Genomic DNA, 7,012 nt, shown 5'->3' with positions numbered 1-7,012 from the left:
CAATAACAACACTCCTCTATACAAGGCATGAAGATTGGTTTGGGGTTAACTACTAGTGATATACTTATTATTTTATGTGATAGATGAGATCTATTAATCATATGGGTTTAACTTATCATCTATATCTACAAGGTATGATCATGCATTAGACAAGATCTACTCATTCCTCACTAATCCCTCTTTAATATTCCTCTCATCACACTCATCCTATATTCTTAGGGTTTATAATTAATACCAAGTTGTGATGATTATGGAATTGGTTTCCTAAAGTATTGCTAATGGAATAGGGTTCTCACCTCCAAGATCAAATATTGAGTTGAACAACTAGGATTAGTACTTCTCTCATATTCTTGTATGAACATGTCTATGGTTAGTATTATAACTTCTCTCACTTCTCAATGTCTTGGAATATCCTAAGGTCCTACTCAAGAGATGATTATATGATCCTCTAAATATATGGTTTACCTAGGAATTCTACCATGGTATCTTCTGTAGCTTGTTCTGCAGGAAATGTGGTAAACCTGCATCTTTTGGTATGCCTCCACCTCCTAGATTCTTCATCTTGATCCTAGCTAATTCACATGGAGTGGCTCTATGTGTTTGTTCCCATGTATCATGGTACTTGATGAGCAAATGGATGAAGGGGTGTGGCTCTATTTATAGGCTTGGGCAAGCTCTAGTATCATGACACATAGGTGGTGACTCTTGTGTTGGTTAGATGAGTAAGGTGCTTGGTTGTCATGCCCTTATCCATAGCAATCCTTTGAGCATGAGGTGGTGATACGTCCAATTTGCATCACTATTTTGTATCATAATTTGCTGTTATTCATTGATATATTTCATATTTGGACACAATACTTATGTTATTTCATCTATTTTGCATGTTTCATCATTATTGGAGGATCAAGCAGGAGCCGTGGATTCTGCTGGAAAAAGCACCGTCAGAACGCAATATTTCGGAAGATCAACTGTGGAAGGAAATTATACCAAAAATCCTATTTTTCAAGATGACGAAGGAAGCCAGAAGGAGGAGCTGAGAAGGCCCAAGGTGGGGCCAGACCACAGGCCGGCGCGGCCCATGGCCTGGCCGCGCCACCTTGTGGTGTGGGGGCCCCACAGCCCCTTTCGCCTCCTTTTCTTCGCGAAACCCTTCGTCCCGAAAACCTAAGCCACAGAGGGTACCTCGCGAAGATTACTGACCGCCTCTGCGGGGCGGAGAACACCAGAGAGAAAAGAGCTCTCCGGCGGGCAGGAATCCGCCGGGGAAATTCCCTCCCGGAGGGGGAAATCGACGCCATCGTCACCGTCATCGAGCTGGACATCATCTCCATCACCATCATCATCATCTCCACCATCATCACCGCCGTCTCCACCGCTGGACACCGTCACCGCCGTAGCAATTTGGGTTTGATCTTGATTGTTTGATAGGGGAAACTCTCCCGGTATCGATCTCTACTTGTTGTTGATGCTATTGAGTGAAACCATTGAACCAAGTTTATGTTCAGATTGTTATTCATCATCATATCACCTCTGATCATGTTCCATATGATGTCTCGTGAGTAGTTCGTTTAGTTCTTGAGGACATGGGTGAAGTCTAAATGTTAGTAGTGAACTATGGTTGAGTAATATTCAATGGTATGATATTTAAGTTGTGGTGTTATTCTTCTAGTGGTGTCATGTGAACGTCGACTACATGACACTTCACCATTTATGGGCCTAGGGGAATGCATCTTGTACTCGTTTGCCAATTGCGGGGTTGCCGGAGTGACAGAAACCTAAACCCCCGTTGGTATATCGATGCAGGAGGGATAGCAGGATCTCGGAGTTTAAGGCTGTGGTTAGATTTATTCTTAATTACTTTCTTGTAGTTGCGGATGCTTGCAAGGGGTATAATCACAAGTATGTATTAGTCCTAGGAAGGGCGGTACATTAGCATAGGTTCACCCACACAACACTTATCATAACAATGAAGATTATTTAGCCGTATGTAGCGAAAGCACTAGACTAAAATCCCGTGTGTCCTCGAGAACGTTTGGTCATTATAAGTAAACAAACCGGCTTGTCCTTTGTGCTAAAAAGGATTTGGCCACTCGCTGCAATTGTTACTCTCGCACTTTACTTACTCGTACTTTATTCAACTGTTACATCAAAACCCCCTGAATACTTGTCTGTGAGCATTTACAGTGAATCCTTCATCGAAACCGCTTGTCAACACCTTCTGCTCCTCGTTGGGATCGACATTCTTACTTATCGAAAATACTCCGTTACACGCCCTATACTTGTGGGTCATCAAGACTATTTTTAAAGCGCCGTTGCCGGGGAGTGAAGCGCTATTGGTAAGTGGAATTGGTAAGGAAAACCTTTCTTGTTTGTGCTGATTTTATTTACGCCTTGCTGCTATAAGTCATTATGGAGAGATCTTCTCTTCAATTTCTATTTGGGAAATCTACTACTACTGCAACGGTGGTGGATGAGGCGCCAGGTGAGGAAGTGATACCATATAAAATACCTATGAAAATTATTGAACGTGTTATGGATAACCGCTATGAAGGGGATGGAACTGTCCACCACAGGGATCATTTATTGTTCTTACATGAATTATGCGGTTTATTCAAGTGTGCAGTATCGCTATGGATGAAGTGAGGAAGAAACTATTCTCTTTATCGCTGTATGCAGTAAGGCGGCGCATTGGTATAAATTCTTGGATAATGGGGATTCTCTTGAATGGAATGATATTGTGCCCGGTTTTATTCTAAGTTCTATCCTCCAAGTGAAATTCACAAGGATCGGAATCGCATATATAATTTTTGGCCTCATGATGGAGAGAGTATTGCCCAAGCTTGGGGGAGATTGAAGTCTTTAATGCTCAAATGCCCCATTCATGAGCTTCCTGGTAATGTTATTATTGATAATTTCTATGCAAGACTTTCTTTTCAAGACAAGACCTTGTGGATACTTCTTGTTCTGGATCATTTACACGCAACAAAGAAGAGTTTAAAAGGGACCTTCTTGATCGGATCCAAGAAAATACTTTTGAAAGGTTGGGAGAACGACAAGGATAGAGAATCAGGTATAATTTATGATTATAAATGCATTGAAGCTTTTTATGGATCTTGATAAATTTCGTAATATGAGTGCTACATATGGTCTTGATTCTCAAGTTGCTGCAAATCTTTATAAAGCTTTTGCCTCTCATTATGAATTGCCAAAGAAGAATTTTGATAAGTATCATGAACCAAGTATAAAGATAAAATTGATTCATCTATTAATAAATGCGTTGTAGTTGAAACCGGATGATCATGTTATTCTGAAGCTTATATTGAAAAAACTCCTTTCCTGCTAAAATGAAGGAGTACTCTGTTATAAATAGTGCGGTTCATAAAAGTGAAAAGAAACACATAGAACACGAAGAACAAATAAAAGTTGAACCTGTTGTTGCAATAGTTAAAGATCTTGTGACTGAAAATGTGGAGGATGGTCATATTATTTTCTGTGAAGATGCTTCTAATATTGTTTCACATCCTAATAAACCCAAACAAGTTAGTGTTCCTATGCTATCTGTTAGAATTGGTGATCATTGCTATTATGGATTATGTGATATTGGTGCAAGTATTAGTGCTATTCCTTATGAGCTTTACACGGAGATTATGCACGAAATTGATTCTTGTGAACTTGAAGATATTGATGTGGTTATTCAATTTGGCTAATAGAGAAACTATTTCTCCAATTGGTATTGTTCGAGATGTGGAAGTTCTATGTGGTAAGATTAAATATCCTGGCGACTTTTTGGTACTTGGTTTCTGCTGCTAGTGATTATTGTCCTATTATTTTTGGTAGACCTTTTCTAAATACTTGTGGAGCTATTATAGATTGCAAGAAAGAGAAAATTTTGACTAAATTTGCTGGTGAATCTTATGAGTTTAACTTCTCTAAATTTACCAAAACTCCTTATAAAGCTGATTTGCCTAGTGATGATTTTAAAATGGTGCAATGTGCATCTATTGTTCTTGTTCCTAACAATCCTTTGCAGCAACATTTGGAGGATAGCGAGAGTGAAGTTTTTAGGAAAGAAAGAGATGAGCTTGAGGAAATTTTTCTTCGCCAACCTATTCTTAAGCAGGATTTCCCGGTGGAAGATCGGGGTCCAACACCGCCACCAAAGGAAGATCCTGTTTTTGATTTAAACCCCTTGCCAGCTAATCTTAAATATGCTCAGATTGATGATAAGAAAATATATCCTGTTATTATTAGTTCGAAGCTTACGTAGTTTGAAGAAGAAAGGTTATTGGAAATATTGAAGAAACACCGAGGAGCTATTGGCTATACTCTTGATGATTTGAAAGGGATTTCTCCTTCTATTTGCCAACATGCTATTAATATGGAAGATGATCACGAAGCTTTGTTGTTGAACCTCAGCGTCGTCTAATTCCGAAGATGAAGGAAGTGGTAAGGAATGAGGTATTAAGACTTCTTGAAGCTGGTATTATATATCCTATTGCTGATAGTAGATGGGTTAGTCCTGTGCATTGCGTTCCCAAGAAAGGAGGAATGACTGTTGTGCCTAATGATAATGATGAGCTCATCCCTCAAAGAGTAGTCGTAGGGTATAGAATGTGCATTGATTTTCGAAAAGTTAATAAAGTTACTAAGAAAGATCATTACCCTTTACCATTTATTGATCAAATGCTAGAAAGATTGTCTAAAAATACTTATTTTTGCTTTCTTGATGGTTATTCTGGGTTTTCACAAATTGCTGTTAAAACTAAAGATCAAGAGAAAACCACTTTTACTTGTCCCTATGGAACTTATGCTTATAGACGTATGCCTTTTGGTTTATGTAATGCTCCGGCTACTTTTCAAAGATGCATGTCTGCTATTTTTCATGGTTTTTGTGAGAGTATTGTAGAGGTATTCATGGATGATTTTTCCGTCTATGGGAATTCTTTTGATAGTTGCTTGCGAAACCTTGATAAAGTTTTGCAGAGATGTGAAGAAACTAACCTTGTTCTTAATTGAGAGAAATGCCACTTTATGGTTAATGAAGGAATTGTATTGGGACATAAAATTTCTGAGAGAGGTATTGAAGTTGATAGAGCTAAAGTTGAAGCAATTGAGAAGATGCCCTATCAGGGATGTTAAAGGTATTCATAGTGTTCTTGGTCATCTTTGGGTTTTATAGGAGATTTATTAAAGATTTCTCCAAGATTTCAAAGCCTCTTACTAATCTTCTTCAAAAAGACGTACCTTTTGTTTTTGATGACGATTGTAAGGAAGCTTTTGAAACTCTAAAGAAAGCCTTAACAAGTGCTCCTATAGTTGAACCTCCTGATTGGAATTTACCATTTGAAATTATGTGTGATGCTAGTGATTTTGCTGTAGGCGCTGTTCTTGGACAGCGAGTAGGTAAAAAACTGAATGTTATTCATTATGCTAGTAAAACTCTTGATGCTGCTCAAAGAAATTATGCTACAACTGAAAAAGAATTATTAGCTGTAGTCTTTGCTTGCGACAAGTTTAGATCTTATATTGTTGATTCAAAAGTTACGATTCATACTGATCATCTTTGCAATTAGATACCTTATGACTAAGAAAGATGCTAAGCCGAGGCTTATTAGATGGGTACTTCTTTTGCAAGAATTTGATTTACATATTGTAGATAGGAAAGGTGTGATAATCCTGCTTTGATAATTTGTCTAGATTGGAAAATATTGCTTATGATCCTGTTCTGTTAATGATAGTTTTCCAAATGAACAATTGGCTGTAATAAAGGTGAGCTCGCGAGATGTCCTTGGTATGTCGATTATGCTAACTTTATTGTTTCCAAGTACTTGCCTCCAACCTTTCATTTCAAGAAAGGAGGAAATTCTTTTATGACTTGAGGCACTATTTCTGGGATGACCCACACTTATATAAAGAAGGAGTGGATGGTATTATGCGAAGATGTGTTCCCGAATATGAACAACAGGAGATATTGAGTAAATGTCATGGTAGTGCTTATGGAGGACATCACGCCGGAGAAAGAACCGCGCAAAAGGTTCTACAATCAGGTTTTTATTGGCCAACTCTCTTCAAGGATGCGAGAAAGTTTATTTTATCTTGTGATGAATGCCAAAGGGTTGGTAATATCTCCGGCGTAATGAAATGCCTATGAATTATACTCTTGTTATTGAACCATTTGATTGTTGGGGATTTGACTTCATGGGACCTTTTCCGTCTTCGAGAAGGTAACACTCATATACTTGTTCTTGTTGATTATGTTACTAAATGGGTGGAAGCCATACCTACAAAAAGTCTTGATGGTGAGACCTCTTTAAGAATGCTTTTAGACATTATTTTTCCTAGATTTGGAGTGCCTAGATATATTATGACTGATGGAGGTTCTCATTTTATTCATGGGGGTTTTAGAAAAACTCTTGCTAGGTATGGTATTAATCATAGAATTGCTTCCGCTTATCATCCTCAAACTAGTGGTCAAGTAGAATTATCAAATAGAGAGATTAAATCTATTTTGGGAAAGACCGTTAATAAAACTAGAAAGAATTGGGCTAGTAAATTGAAGGATGCACTATGGGCTTATAGAACTGCTTATAAAAATCCCATGGGAATGTCACCTTATAAAATGGTTTATGGGAAAGCTTGTCATTTACCTTTAGAACTAGAGCACAAAGCTTATTGGGCAGTTAGAGAATTAAATAAAGATCCTAAACTTGCCGGTGATAAGAGGTTGTTGCAATTGAGTTCTCTAGATGAATGGAGAAGTGAAGCTTATGAAAATGCTAAACTCTTTAAAGAGAAAGTTAAAAAATGGCATGATAGAAGGATTATCAAAAGAGAATTTAATGTTGGGGATAAAGTCCTATTGTATCGGTCTCGTCTCAGACTCTTTGCAGGGAAATTACTCTCGAAATGGGAAGGACCATATGTTGTTGAGGAGGTGTATCGTTCAGGAGTAATCAAAATTAGCTCTCTCCAAGGCAATGCTACGCAAGTGGTGAATGGACAAAGAATCAAG

Source organism: Lolium perenne, chromosome 3 (assembly GCF_019359855.2).
Source record: "Lolium perenne isolate Kyuss_39 chromosome 3, Kyuss_2.0, whole genome shotgun sequence".
NCBI lineage: Eukaryota > Viridiplantae > Streptophyta > Magnoliopsida > Poales > Poaceae > Lolium > Lolium perenne.
Note: the sequence above shows the minus strand (reverse complement) of the source record.